Source organism: Pteropus vampyrus, unplaced genomic scaffold, assembly GCF_000151845.1.
Source record: "Pteropus vampyrus isolate Shadow unplaced genomic scaffold, Pvam_2.0 Scaffold7, whole genome shotgun sequence".
Lineage (NCBI taxonomy): Eukaryota > Metazoa > Chordata > Mammalia > Chiroptera > Pteropodidae > Pteropus > Pteropus vampyrus.
The window spans coordinates 16,558,492-16,573,024 of NW_011888788.1; the positions used below are offsets into that span (position 1 = coordinate 16,558,492).

General features: G+C 37.4%; 1 pseudogene; it reads left to right on the forward strand.

Moving 5' to 3' along the window:
- The first annotated feature begins 13,054 nt into the window (after positions 1–13,054).
- On the forward strand, positions 13,055–13,784 carry LOC105299558 (annotated as a pseudogene).
- Positions 13,785–14,533: the final 749 nt, after the last annotated feature.

Below are 14,533 nucleotides of genomic sequence, written 5' to 3' on the forward strand. Positions count from 1 at the left end.
ACTGCTTTTCTCTTGCTGCTTTTAAGAGTCTCTCTTTGTATTTAACCTTTGGCATTTTAATTATTATGTGTCTTGGTGTGGGCCTCTTTGGGTTCAACATTTTTGGGACTTTCTGAGCTTCCTGGGATTATTTATCTTATTTCCTTCATCAAATTAGGGAAGTTTTCCATCATTATTTCTTCAAATAGCTCTTCAACTTCTTGTTTTCATTCAAGTAAACATATGACATGGATATTTTTACATTTAATAATGTCTCATGGACTCCTTAAATTATTATTATAGTCTTGGCTTCTTTTTTCTTGCTGATCTGATTGAATGTTCCTTGGCTTCCCCATCCTCTATATCAATGGTTCTATCCTTTTCTTTATTCACTCTATTGATTCTCTATAATACACTCTTCATCTCAAATAAATTGTTTTTCATTTTTGACTGGTTCCCTTTTACAATTTCCATTTTCATTTTTTTGTTTTCTATCTCTTTGTTAAAGTTCTCACTGAATTCATCTACGCTTCCCTTAAGTTCATTGAGCATCTTTATAACCAGTGTTTTGAACTGTGCATGTTAAATTGCTTGACTCCATTATTTTGGATCTCTGTTCTTTCCTCTCATAGGGTTTCTGCTTCTTTGTCTTCCCATTTTGGTTGCCTTTTGTGTCTGTTTGTATATATTAAGCAAAGCTCCTAAGCCTCTGGGTCTTATTAATGCAGCTTTGTGTAGTAGGCGTCCAGTGACACAGTCCTGAGAGGGGTTCAGCTACAGGCCCAGGTAAGGCTCAGGCTGTGCCTCTCTAGGCCACCTGTTAAGATTCAGCAAGCAATCCACAGATGCTGTGCTTATAGTTGCCTCATGAAACCATGCCAGAATCCGAGGCTAGTTGCCACCAGTGTGAGTCTTGGTGCTGCTCAACAAGGAGCACCGGACTCACAGAGGACACACTTGGATGTGGCTAAGGTGGGGCCACGAGTTGAGAGGGGCAGAGTTTCAGGGAATCCTCTGGATGGAGCGACCTCTGTTATACAGTTAGATGACATCTCAGCTGTGGCAGGGCTGCATCCACACACACTAGGAGGTGGGGAGGGCTCAACAGAGGAACAATGGATACCTCCAGCACTTCTGCACTGGAGAGAGCCTCTGGCGCTTACTCTGGCAACTCAGTGTCCCCCTATAAGTCCCTGGTTTCCTTGTGCAGCCGACCTGGTGCTAGTGCTCAGAGAGTACAGGCCTGTCAATGAGAAAGTTTGATTATGGACACAGCCCCTTTAAGAGGCATCTGCTGCAGCTGGCTGCCCCTGCTATGGCCTCTGTCCCACTCAGCCACTGGGAACCAAGAAGCCTCACCTCTTTACTCCCTCCTACCTTTTACCATCGCAGGTTTGTTAATTATTTCTCTCTCTAGTTGGAGTGCTTCTGTTTGTCTAGATCTCAGGTTCCTTTCCTTGCTGTTTGCTCTGTGTTCTGTCACAGCTTTGATTTGATTGCAAAAGGGTTGAACAAAGCCTCCATCATCTACGTCATTTTTCCCCAGAAGCCAAAATTTTATTTTATCTTCACTTATTTCTTCCTCAGTGCTCTTCTTTTTTTTGTAGATATGAATTTCTGACCTATATTATTTTCATTTTCTTTAAGGAACTTCTTTTAACATTTCTTGCAAAGCAGGTCTACTGGCAACAAATTTCCTCCATTTTTGTTCGTCTGAGAAAGTCTTTGTTTTTTCCTTCACTTTTGAAAGATAATTTTGCAGTGTACAGAATTCTAGATTGGTATTTTTTTTCTCTCAACACTAAATATTTCACTCCACTTTCTTTTTGCTTGTATGGTTTCTGAGGAGAAGTCAAATATATTTATCTTTGTTTCTCTGTAGGTAAAGTGTTTTTATTTTCCCTTCAGTTTCTTTTAGGACTTTTTCTTTATCTTTGATTTTCTGCAGTTTGAGTATGATATGCAGAGATATAATTTTTTTTTGTCATTTATTCTGCTTGGTATTCTCTGAGCTTCTGGGATTTGTCGTTCAATATGACATTAATTTGGAAAAATTCTCAGTCATTATTGTTTCAAGTATTTCTTCTGTTCCTTTCTCTTTTTCTTTTTGTATTCTCATTACACATATGTAGTTGTCCCACAGTCCTTGCATATTCTATTCTGTTTTTCTTTCAGTCTTTGTTCTCTTTGCTTTTTTTTCTTAGTATTCTACTGATATTTCTCTACATCAGAAATTCTTTCTTCAGTCATGTCAGTCTATTAATCAGTTCATTAAGGCATTCTTCATTTCTGTTACAGGGTTTTTTATCTCTAGCATTTATTTTTGGTTCTTTCTTAGGCTTTGCATCTCTCTGCTTACATTGCCCACCTGTTCTTGCATGCTGTCTGCTTTTTCATTAGAGCCTTAATCATAGTTGTTTTAGATTCCCAGTCTGATTATTCTGGCATCCTTGCCATGTCTGCTTCTCGTGCTTGCTTTCTCCTCAAAATTGTGTTTTTTGCCTTTTGGTATACCTTGTTTTTTCTTGATAGCCAGATATGATGTACCAGGTAAAAGGAATTGCTGTAAATAGATCTTTAATAATGTGGTTGCGAGGTGTGGTGGGGTCAGGGGAGAAGGAGAAGCTTTCTTTTATTGAGCTTGTGCCTCTTGTCTCTGAACTTCACAAATGTTTCTCAGTTTTTTCTCCTCCTTTAGTTGGAATAGGATGGCTAGAGACATCTAGAGTTGGGTATTTCCGATCCCCAGTTCACTTAGGCTCTGATAATACCCCAGCAGATCAGGTTCTGGTTAACTAGTTTCTGCTGAGGGCAGGCCCTGTCAGAAAGAACAGAGTGCTCTGGCATATTTCAAAATAGTTCCTTTTCCCCTCCTCTTTCCAGAGCAGGAGGGGAATTTTTCCCCGTTATTTACTGCGGGATTCAGGTTGAAACTGCTAGTGGTAAATCCCACAATATTGTGCCCCTCCCCCCATAACTGGGTTCCCTGGAGTTTTTAACTCTGCAGAGTTGTCTGCACTGAGCATTCAGCAATTCTTCAATTATATTTCAGGTTTTCCTACCCTGGCACTGGTTCCCACTCTTGGGTTTTTGTGCTACAAAGTTGTGACTATTACCAGACATAAAAGTAAGCAATAATTCCATAAAATAAGAACTATTTAGTCAATGCTTATATATATTATATAATATATAATATTATATTTTATTTACACAATATATAATATATATCATTTATTTTTACTTTGCTTTTTTTTACTTAAAAGTATATCCTAGAAGTCATTCTATAGAGATATAGATATATTTTCCATTCTTTTTTACAACTACATAATATTCCATTGTATAGATGTATCTATTCGACTTGTCTCCTATTGATGGAAATTTAGATTATTTCCAGTCTTTTGCTGTTACAAATGGTGCTGCATGCCCTTTCCTTATGCTGTTTTCTTCAGCTGGTTAGCTTCTGTTTAACTTTCAAATTCATTTCTTACTTCCTCAAAAGATTTTAGGAGGCTGTGATGTACAGTAGGCAATATTAATATATAAAATAGAATACATGAACATATCAAAACCCAGCATATCCATAAATTAGTCAGTTTTAGTGTGATGCTTAGATTAGATTTGGATTTAGAAGGGCAATTGCTGCCTGCCTGCCTGCCTGCTTTCTTTCCTTCCTTCCTTCCTTCCTTCCTTCCTTCCTTCCTTCCTTCCTTCCTTCCATCCTTCCTTCCTCCTTCCTTTCACATTGAACATCTACTACATAGTACACTTTCTACTGGATATGCAATAGAAATTAAAAAATGGATATAAAGTATAGCAGAAACTGTTGGTGTCCTGCCCATATCTCCTGTGTATGTTGACCCTATGGCTTCCAACCACCTTCCAAGCATCTTGACTTTTTTGCTGAAGGTATTATTTAGCCTCAGGACAGAAATACTGAGAAGTTAATGCTTCCCCACCCTAGCAGCACTCTAGTTATGCCATATAGGGGTTGGTTGGTATATAAATCTCCAAGGTAGGATAACTCTGAGGCATGTTCTACATAGTATCCCAGAAGTCTCAGCAGGGTTGAGCCCAATGACACATGGTGGTGATCTGCTCAATAATGCATCCTTTATTGACTTTCTTCTTTTCTCTGCTCACTTCTGTACTCCTAATGGTGCTTCCTGGGATCAACCTTTCAATAAACCACTTGCACTGAAATCCTTGTTTCAGGATCTGCTTTTGGAAGAATCCAAACCAAAACATCTGTGCTTAGTGACACTTACTGCTGAGTGAAAGAGACAAATCATTGACAAATCATCATATATATGGTCATATAATTAATTCAAATTAGGTATCATTAAACATCTGTTTGTAGCTAAACATGCTTTTTTAAGTGGTGGAAAAGACATTTTATTTCAGAAATGTTTCATGTATTTTTTAGAAGATCCATTTTTTTTTAAGTACAACATTTAATACATGTCAGATATAAGAAGTAGAAAAACCATTTGCATAAGCTTTGGGAAGGTACTATTAAGTAAAAGTGAATCTAAAAATAAATAGTTTCTGCCTTTTTTGATTTTTGAATTCTAAAGAAGATAGAACAAATACAGACACATACAAGGAAGTTTGAATATCATGTTTTATGGATTTCTTCCTAATCATTGTTTTCAGTTTTCAGTTTGTTGTGCTTTTCTGCTAATAAAACACCTGAATATGGTAGTTGTTTATATAAATCAGATGCTTGACAATAATCTCAGGAAAATTATCCTTATCTTTCTTTTATAATGAGTTCCAGGAACAATCTGGTCAATGGAGAATCGTAGGTGCTGCTGAGAACTACCAATTTTGTGATAATCATTGAAATTGTGCCACATTATCTTCTTTGAGGACACAAATAAAGCAGGATGCAAGTAACTGTCTTTGTTTTTCTCATTTCAGTTTTGTTTTTTTTTTCCCATGTTAATCAAATCCAAAGTTATTAAAGACAATATGGTATAGAAAAGTACATCTGATTTTTTCCCAGGTAGTTATTATTTCACAATTATTTGGAAAAATAAGGACCAGTGTTAGTCTGTTCCTATATGTGAGACATTATCCTTCTGCATTATTTACAATACATGAAAACCCACTTAGCAAACATAGAGAAATATAATATGTTCAGGAATCAAAAATTGGAACATGACTGCCTGGTACTAAATAAGATGAGCTAGGGTTGTGAAATGGGTTTTTATAGGGAGACTGTTTTATAACCTTGAGTGATGATATGTAAACCTCTCTTTACAGAGGCAACGTAAATTGGAAAAAGAAGTGGATTCAAAAGTCTGCTGCCACTGCCTGGATGGCCTTAGACAAGTCTGTTTACCTTTCTAGGTCTCAATTTTCTAGATGCTCTTCCCATCCTTCCAAGTCAAGGCCTAATCTCACCTCTGGAAAAGAGAGAAGGAAAAAGAAAGATAGACATCAGGATAGAGCAGGATGCCTTACCAGCACTCGGAGCAGGGCAGAGCAGGGCAAGGCAGGACAGGGCAGAGGTAAGAACCAAAGTAGAAGCCAAGACATTATGTACAGAGCCAAAATCAAGCAGTAGAGAAAGAAATGAAGAGCGGTGACTGGGCTACCAAAAAAAAAAAATGGCTTCAAAATAAGAGCAACAGACTTTGATAGAAATGTCTCAGGCAACTAGCATAATTGCAGCATCAAGAAATGAACGTTCATTTAAACATTTGTTGGGAACCTACTTGGGAGTTGCTGGAAATCAAAAGTGAATCATACATAGCCCTGCCTTCTAGAAGCTTAAAATGTGGAGGGACAGGTATATACACCACTAAACAGACTACAGTTTAGTTTGAAGAGAGCACTAAAACAGGAATTTAAATCAAGTACTGAGGGAGCTCAGAGAATTAAATCTTGTTCAATTAAATCTGGCAGTAGGGATAAGGAAAGGTTTTATAATAGAAGTGATATTTAAATCTGGCCCTGAGAGATGAATAGGATCATCAAGTGGAGGCTCAGGTAAGAAGAGAGATCAGAATGTGAAGAGGGGCAAAGGAATGAGATAGCATGATGTGCCTGTTTTCTAAGAGAAGCTGAGTGTAGCTCGAGCATGAGTGCTGCAGAAATGGGAGAGGGTGACGCCAGAAGACAGGCTGCCCGTGAATTGGGAAAGGCTTTGAATTTCATGCTAGAATTTGGGCCACAATCCAGTAAGTGACTGGATAGTGTCATTAATACCAGCCACTCTAGCAGGTTTCTAGTAGGCAGTCAGGCCCAGCCCCTGTTGAAGGCCAAGAATGGAGGAGAGAGGATGAGGTGGTAGAGTGAGGAAGGGAAACAGAGGAGTTAAAGCAGATTACAATTCCAAACCGAACTGAGTGGTTAGGGATTTTAGTGATTGAGATGACTACAGGGAAAGGTTTAAAGGGAGAAAGATGATAAATTTAATTTTGGTAAAATTGGAAACATTCACAAGAAGCTAACAATTAGGCTACTGATAATGTCGTTCTGGAATTTGAGAGACAGCCAGGCATGGGTTTAGCTGGTTGGGAGAAAGCAGTGAGAATGAATGAGATGCCTAAAGAGAGAATGGCAAATGGAAAGAGAAGAAAGTGAAGATATCTTGGGGGACAACCACCTGATGAGGAGTCCAGGAACATAATAGGAAAAGTGAGAAAAGTAGGGTAAGAATAATAGAGTTGTATTTTGGCACCCACAGAAATTTAAGATTTTATAAAAGAGTTGGCAATTTTTAAAGCTCAAAGGAACTCAAGATAGATGGGAAATAAAAAGAGGTAATTAGAATTGGAAGTTATGTGAACACAAAATGAGGAAGTGCAGTCAGTTAGTAAAAGAATGAGACTATAGGAGTTCTGGTCAAGATGGCAGAGTAGGCAAAGGTTATGCATGCCTCTTCCCAAAACCTCATTAAAATTACAACTGAATTTTGGAATAGTCAACCTAAAGAACCATCTGAAGACTAGCTGAACAGAAGTCTTACAACTAAGGATATAAAAAAGAGACCACAATGAGACTGGTAGGAAGGGCAGAGACATGAAATGAATTGGTCCTATATCCATCTGTGGTAGTTGAGCATCAGGAGGGCTATCTCAGCTATGGAGATCTCCCCAGAGGAGTGAGGGGCCCAAGCCCCATGCTAGGGTTACTTGGCCCAGAATTCCAGTGCTGGAAAGAGAAATCCCCACAAAAATATGACTGTGAAAATTAGTGGGGATTCTGACTGTCTGGGTGAGATGAAAGGCAACTAGAAATGCAGACACCCCCTTAATGGGCTTGTGCAGAACTCACTCACTTGTAGGTATTCACCGTGGGCTCTAGCAGAGGGACAGCTGCTTTGGAGGTGCCATGGGAAAGATTGAGTTGTATGACTTCAGGGCAAGGGCTGGAGGGATAGCTGCCATTGTCTATTTGTTGAGTCATCTTCCTGTGCAGCCTATGGGCAGGTACCATCTTCCCTGTGTTTAGCCCTCCGCCCACATGGCCAAACCTGAATCTGAATTGGCCTGGTGAAGGATCTCACTAGGCTACCTTCAGACCCTGCCCACCCAACTTGAGAATTGCAGGTGGCAATTTTAAAGCCCTGCCTTATGCTCTTGGCATGGGTCTCCTTCTGCAGCAATCAGCAAGCCTCAGCTTGACTACCTCGGGAGATACTTTTGGGGGTGAGCAGCCACCCCAGGCCTGAACTGCAGTATTTCTTGAACAAATCTTGAGGGTCTGCATTCTCAAGGTGGGCAGCACCTGGTGTGATCTGAGACTTTTGTGAGTGGCCACAGGCTCATCACTGGCAACAAATCTGAATCTGCGCTAACCTGGGAAACCCACTTTCCCTACTCTGGTGACTCTCTGGAATCCTCCTTCTTCCAACTTGTGTACTGACTGAGGTTCTTTCAGCTGCTTAAACTTATGAACAGCTGGCAGGCAGCCTCAAGTCTTGGGGTGCCCTAGGCCTTTTGCTGAACTTCCCAAGTTTAGTACTGGTGGCAGTCAGCCTTGGTTCACTGCAAGTCCTCTCTCATGTGCTTCAAGGTCCAACACAGAGAGCAACCAACCATAGATAGATTAATAGCTCTAACCAGTTAGCCCTGGGCCAGTCACAGTCAGTAGCTGACCTTTGCCTGAAGAGGAACCCCTCCCAAAGGGCTTTAGAATCAATACACCTGGATGCTGGCTTTAGATCTCATCAGAGTCCCACCTAGTTAGCCCCACAAGTGACACACCCATGGTCCCAACAGGCACAAGAGCCCACTGGGGTGAATACCTACTCTATAGGGTAAGCCCCCACATAGCTGCTTATATACTGTGGGCATGGTCAATCCTCATAGCACATCGACCTGAGAGTCAATCCTACCCACTGATGTGCCAACAGCAATCAGAGCTTAACTACAACAGGAAGGCACACAAAACCCACACAAGGGACACTCCTGGAGCACCTGAAGTAGATTGTCAGGGAGACTGTACTATTAGGCAGTTAAAATGGGAAAAAAAAAAAAAAGAAATATGTCCCAGGTGAAAGAATAGGAGAGAACTCCAGAAAAAGAACTAAATAAAATGGAGGCAAGCAATATAACAGATACAGAGTTCAAAACACTGGTGATAAGGATGATCAATGAGCTTAGGGGAAGGATAGATGATCTCAGTGAGAGCTTCAACAAAGAGACAGTAAGCATAAAAAAGGACATAGAAACTATAAAAAAGAATGAGTCAGAAATGAAGAATACAATAACTCATGAAGAATACACTAGAAGAAATCAATAGTAGATTAGATGAAACAGAGGATCAATCAGCAATTTGGAAGACAAGGTAGCAGAAAACTCTCAATCAGAACAGTGCAAAGAAAACAAAACAAGAATAGTTTAAGGGAGTTCTGGGATAGCACCAAGCTTAACAACATTTGCATCACAGGAGTACCAGAAGGAAAAAAGAGAAGCAAGGGATTGAAGATGTATTTGAGGAAATAATGATGGAAAGAGAGAATCCTAAAAGCAGCAAGAGAAAGGCAGTTAGTTATATACAAGGGTATTCCCATGAGACTGTCAGCTGATTTCTCAACAGAAACTTTGCAAGCCAGAAAGAAATGGCACAGAAAATTCAAAGTGATGAAAAGCAAGGACCTACAACCAAGACTACTCTACCCAGCAAGGCTATCAATTAAAATTTGAAGTGAGATAAAGAGGTTCCTAGATAGGAAAAAGCTAAAGGAATTCACCACCACCAAGCCAGTATTACAAGAAATGTTGAAGGGAATTCTTTAAGAAGAAGAAGGGGAAGAAAAGTAAAACATAAATAAGAATAGTAAAATGGCAACATCTATGTACTTATCAACAATCACTTTAAATGTAAATGGGTTAAATGCTCCAATCAAAATACATAGAGTAGCTGAATGGAAAAGAAAATAAAACCCACATATGCTGTCTGCAAGAGAACCATCTCAAATAAAAGGACAAGCACAGACTAAAAGTAAAAGAATGAAAATAGATATTTAATGAAAATGGAAATAAAAAAGCTGGGGTACCAATACTTATATCAGACAAAATAGACTTTAAAATGAAGGCTGTAATAAGAGACAAAAAAGGACATTTCATAATGTTAAAGGAATCAATCTAGCAAGAGGGTATAACCCTAGTAAATCTTTATGAACCTAACATAAGAGCACCTACATATATAAAGCAAATATTGACCAACATAAAGGGAGAGATTGACGGTACTATACTCATAATAGGAGACTTTAACACCCCATTGACACCAATGAACAGATATTTCAGACAGAAAGTCAATAAGGAAACAGTAACTTTCAATGACACACTAGACCAGATGGATTTAATTGATATTTTAAGAGAGCATTTTAGCCCAAAGCTGCAGAAGAAATTCATTCTTCTCAAGTGCACATGGAACATTTTCCACAAACCACATATTGGGCCACAAAATAAATCTCAGTAAATTTAACAAGATTGAAATCATATCAACCATCTTCTCCAACAACAATGGTATAAAACTAGAAATAGATCATGAGAAAAAACAAAAAGCAAAGGCTAAATAACATGCTCCTATTAAATTATTGACATTGGGCTAACAATAAGAACAAAGAAGAAATCTAAAGATACCTTAAGACAAATGAAAATGAAAACACAACAACCCCAAACCTATGGGACACAGCAAAAGCAGTCCTAAGAGGGAAATTCATAGCAATATAGGCTTACCTCAGGAAACAAGAAATTTCTCAAATAAACTATCTAAACTTACACTTAAGGAAATTAGGAAAAGAACAGCAAACAAAACCTAAAGGGAGTAGAAGGAACGAAATAATAAAAGAATGAGCAGAAATAAATGAAATAGAGTCTGTAAAAACAATACAAAAGATTGATGAAATTAAGAGCTGGTTTTTTGAAAAGTTAAACAGAATTGATAAACCTTTAACCAGACTCATCAAGAAAAAAAAAGAGGGGAGACTCAAATAAATAAAGTCAGAAACAAAGGAGAGAAGTGACAAATGACTCCACAGAAATACAAAGGATTATAAGAAAATACTATGAGCAATTATATGCCAACAAATTGGACGATCTGGAAGAAATGGATACATTTCTAGAAACATACAATCTCCCAAGTCTGAGTCAAGAAGAAACAGAAAATCTGAACAGATTGCTACTAATGAAATCTAATCTGTAATCAAAAAGCTCCCAACAAACAAAAATCCTGAAGCAGATGGCTTCACAAGTGAATTTTACCAAACATTCAAAGAATTAACACCTATGCTTCTCAAACTATTCTAAAAAATTCAAGAGGTGGGAAGGCTTTCTAATTCTTTTTACTAGGCCGCCATTATCCTAATTCCAAAACCAGACAAAGACAGTACAAAAAAAATTATAGGCCAATATCCCTGATGAATATTGATGCAAAAATCCCCAACAAAATATTAGCAAACTGAAAATAGCATTACTTTCAGTCTGATCTTCAGCATTACAAAAGATCATACACCATGATCAATTTGGATTTATTCCTGGATGCAAGTTTAGTTCAATATCTGCAAATCAACTAATGTATATACCACATTAACAAATTGAAAGATAAAAATTATAGATCATATAAGTAGATGCAGAAAATGCATTTGACAAAATCCAGCATCAATTTGTGATAAAAACTCTCAGTAAAGTGAGACTAGAGGGAACATATCTTAACATAATAAAAGCCATTTACAACAAACCTAGGAAATCAGACAAGGAAAAGAAATAAAAGGCAGCCAACTGAAAAGAAAGAAGCAAAACTGTCATTATTTGCAGATGACATGATACTATATAGAGAGAACCCTAAAGATTCAACCAAAAAAAAAATGTTAGAACTGATAAATGAATTCAGTAAAGTAGCAGGATACAAAATGAATAATAATTTTGGTATACACCAATAATGAACTAACAGAAATAGAAATTAAAAAACAATTTCATTTACAATTGCATCGAAAAAATAAAATGCCTAGGAATAAATTTAACCAAGGATGGTAAAAGACCTGTACTCAGAAAATTATAAGTCATTGAAGAAAGGAAATAAAGAAACAAATAAATGGAAATATATGTCATGTTCATGGATAGGAAAAATAACATTCAAATGTCCATACTATCCAAAGCTGGGTGAAAATGGTGAAGGGATTAAGAAGTACAAATTGGTTGTTACAAAATAGTCACAAGGATGTGAAATACAGTTTAGGGATATAGTCAATAACATTTTAATAACTTTGTGAGTGCCAGCTGGGAACTAGGCTAATCAGCAGGATCACCATGTAAATTCTTTAAATGTTTAACTATTTTTCTGTAACCTGAAACTAATGTGAAATAATATTGAATGTCAAATCTAATTGAAAAATAAAAATTAAAAACTCATGAGAAGAGAGAAACAAATTTTTAGTTTTAGGTGAAGCTGAAATCTGAGGAATGTTTGGTGACTTTTAATTTAGATATAATTTCAAACTTGCAAAAAGGTTGTTGCAAAAAGGGTACAGAGAGCTTCCATATTCCTAGATTCACCATTAACTATTTGTTAACATTTTGTCTCATTGTTTTCTTATCTTCTTTTCATCTCTCCTTCCTTCCTTCCTTCCTTCCTTCCTTCCTTCCTTCCTTCCTTCCTTCCTTCCTTCCTTCCTTCCTTCCTTCCTTCCTTCCTTCCTTCCTTCCTTCCTTCCTTCCTTTCTTCCTTCCTCATTCCTCCCTTCCTTCCCTCCCTCCCTCTCTTTCTCTTTTAATAATTTGAGTTGCAGAATTCATGACACCTTTATATTTAGGTATTTCAGTGTGTATTTCATAAGAACAAGGCCACTATTTTCCATAACATAAATACAGTTATTAGATTGAGAAATTTCATATAGATATAACACCAGTATCTAAGTATATTCTCTGTTCAAATTTCAGTAATTAACCCCCAAATGCCCTTTATAGGTATTTTTTCCCATTCTGTATCCAAATAAGGATTATATAGTTCATTTAGTTGTCATGTCTCTTTCATGCCCTTGAATCTAGAACAATTCCTAAGACTTTCTTTGTATTTTGTGACATTAACATTTTTTGAGGAGTACATACTGATTATTTTGTAGAATGTCCCTCAATATAAGTTTGATAATTCTTCTTCAAAATTTGACCACAGCTACTAATTTTTTTTTTTTCAGGAAAACCCCAGAAGTGATGTTATGTCCTTCTCAGGGCATCTTATCAGGAGGTTCATGATGTTTTGTTTTCTTATTGGGGATATGAACTTAGGCACTTGTTGAGATGGTGTCTACCATTTTTCTCCACTGTAAAAGTAGCAATTTTCCTTCTATAATTAGCAATTTGTGGGAAGATATTTTGAGACTATGTAAAAATATCCTGCTCCTCAATAGATAATAACCTACTAATTTTAGTTTGCATCAGTGCTTTTTGCCTGAATCAATTATTATTATGTTTACAATGTGTGGTGATTTTTTTCTAAAAAAATCTCTTGCATTTATTAGTTGATTTATGACTATAAGAACGAAAACTCCCTTATTCATTCATTCACTCATTCATTCATTCATCATTCATATCGGTGTGGATAAAGAAGGTTTTTATAAAGGATGTGGAAAGACTTGAACACAGCTCTTCTCAGTCCAGGGTTATTGCAGGCAATAGATTATTTCACACTGGGATGCCAAATCTTGTCCCTGTACTACCTCTTCCAGAAAGTGGAGGAAAAGTTCATCATGGGCTGACCCCTGAGGAATTCTTCCAGTTCTTTTCTCCTAAAACCAGCATAAGAGGACCCTATGCTCTTGGAACTGGCTTATCTTATATTTTCTATCTAAAGAAATACATGTGACTACTTCAGAGACCATCTCTGCCATATCAACAATAGGGATGATTGTCTATGTAATTAAAAAACATAGTGTCTTTACTGGAGAATTTGCTGATAAACTCAATGAGCAAAATATTGGCCAGCTAGAAGAGGTGAAACAGGCTTCCATCAAACATATCCAAGATGCAATTGATCTGGAGAAGTCACAGCAGGCACTAGTTCAAAAGTGCCATTATCATTTTGATTTTCAGAGGAATAAAATGGATATGGCCTTGGAGATTACTTATCGGGAACAGCTGTATAGAGTAGACAAAGAGGTAAAGAATCACCTCAATTTTCATATCTTTGTGCACAGTATGATGCATCGAAACAAGCAAGAGCACATGATAAGCTGGTTGGAGAAGGATGTGGCTCAAAGCATCTCTACACAGTAGGAAAAGGAGACAATTGCCAGGTGCATTACCGATCTAAAGCTGCTCGCAAAGAAGGCTCAAGGACAGCCCGTTCTGTAAATGCATCTATCCCAATTGAGACAGCTATAAACAGTTGACTGACTAAATAGAAACTAGTTTATATGACAAACATCTTTCTGCATTGCAGTCTACTGAAGTTACACTTTCCTTCACCTACAAATAAAAAACTAGAGTTTCACATAGAGAGAAAATTAAAACAATCTATTAGCCAAAAAAAAAAAAAAAAAAAAATCACCAAAATTCTGCTATTAACTGGGGAAAAAAAACGGTTCTAGAGAGGGGCTGTAGGCTGTAGGTTGAAGGTGCAGTAAAAGAAAAAAAAAATGCTAATGGACAGAGTTTTATCAAGGTGAAATTCAGAAAACTAGTAACAGATATTCGAAATGGCATTGATCAATATGGCAAATGATGAAAGACAATTTTGAATTTCAATCTGATTGAAGAGCTGCTTATCAATTTGGCTTTCACAAGAAGCTCTATGTGGCTTGGCCTCTTTAAAATTGTTTAACAGAATTGCTTAGTCTTCTGAATAAAAAAAATATGTCATTAGACTCCTCCCCATCATGAAGTGTCCACCTCTCCTGAGCTTAGGTCAAGTGTCTTGATGTTCAGCCTTCTCTGAAGCAGAGATGTGACCAAGGTCTTGTGAGCATCCTTCAGAAAACATTTGTTGCAGGGAAAAGGGGCGAGTTGATGCAGACGTTGATTGAGGTGTGTCTGAAGTGGAACTTAAGCAAACTGTTGAAAACCTTAAAAAAATCACTGACCACAATAAAATATTTAACCAA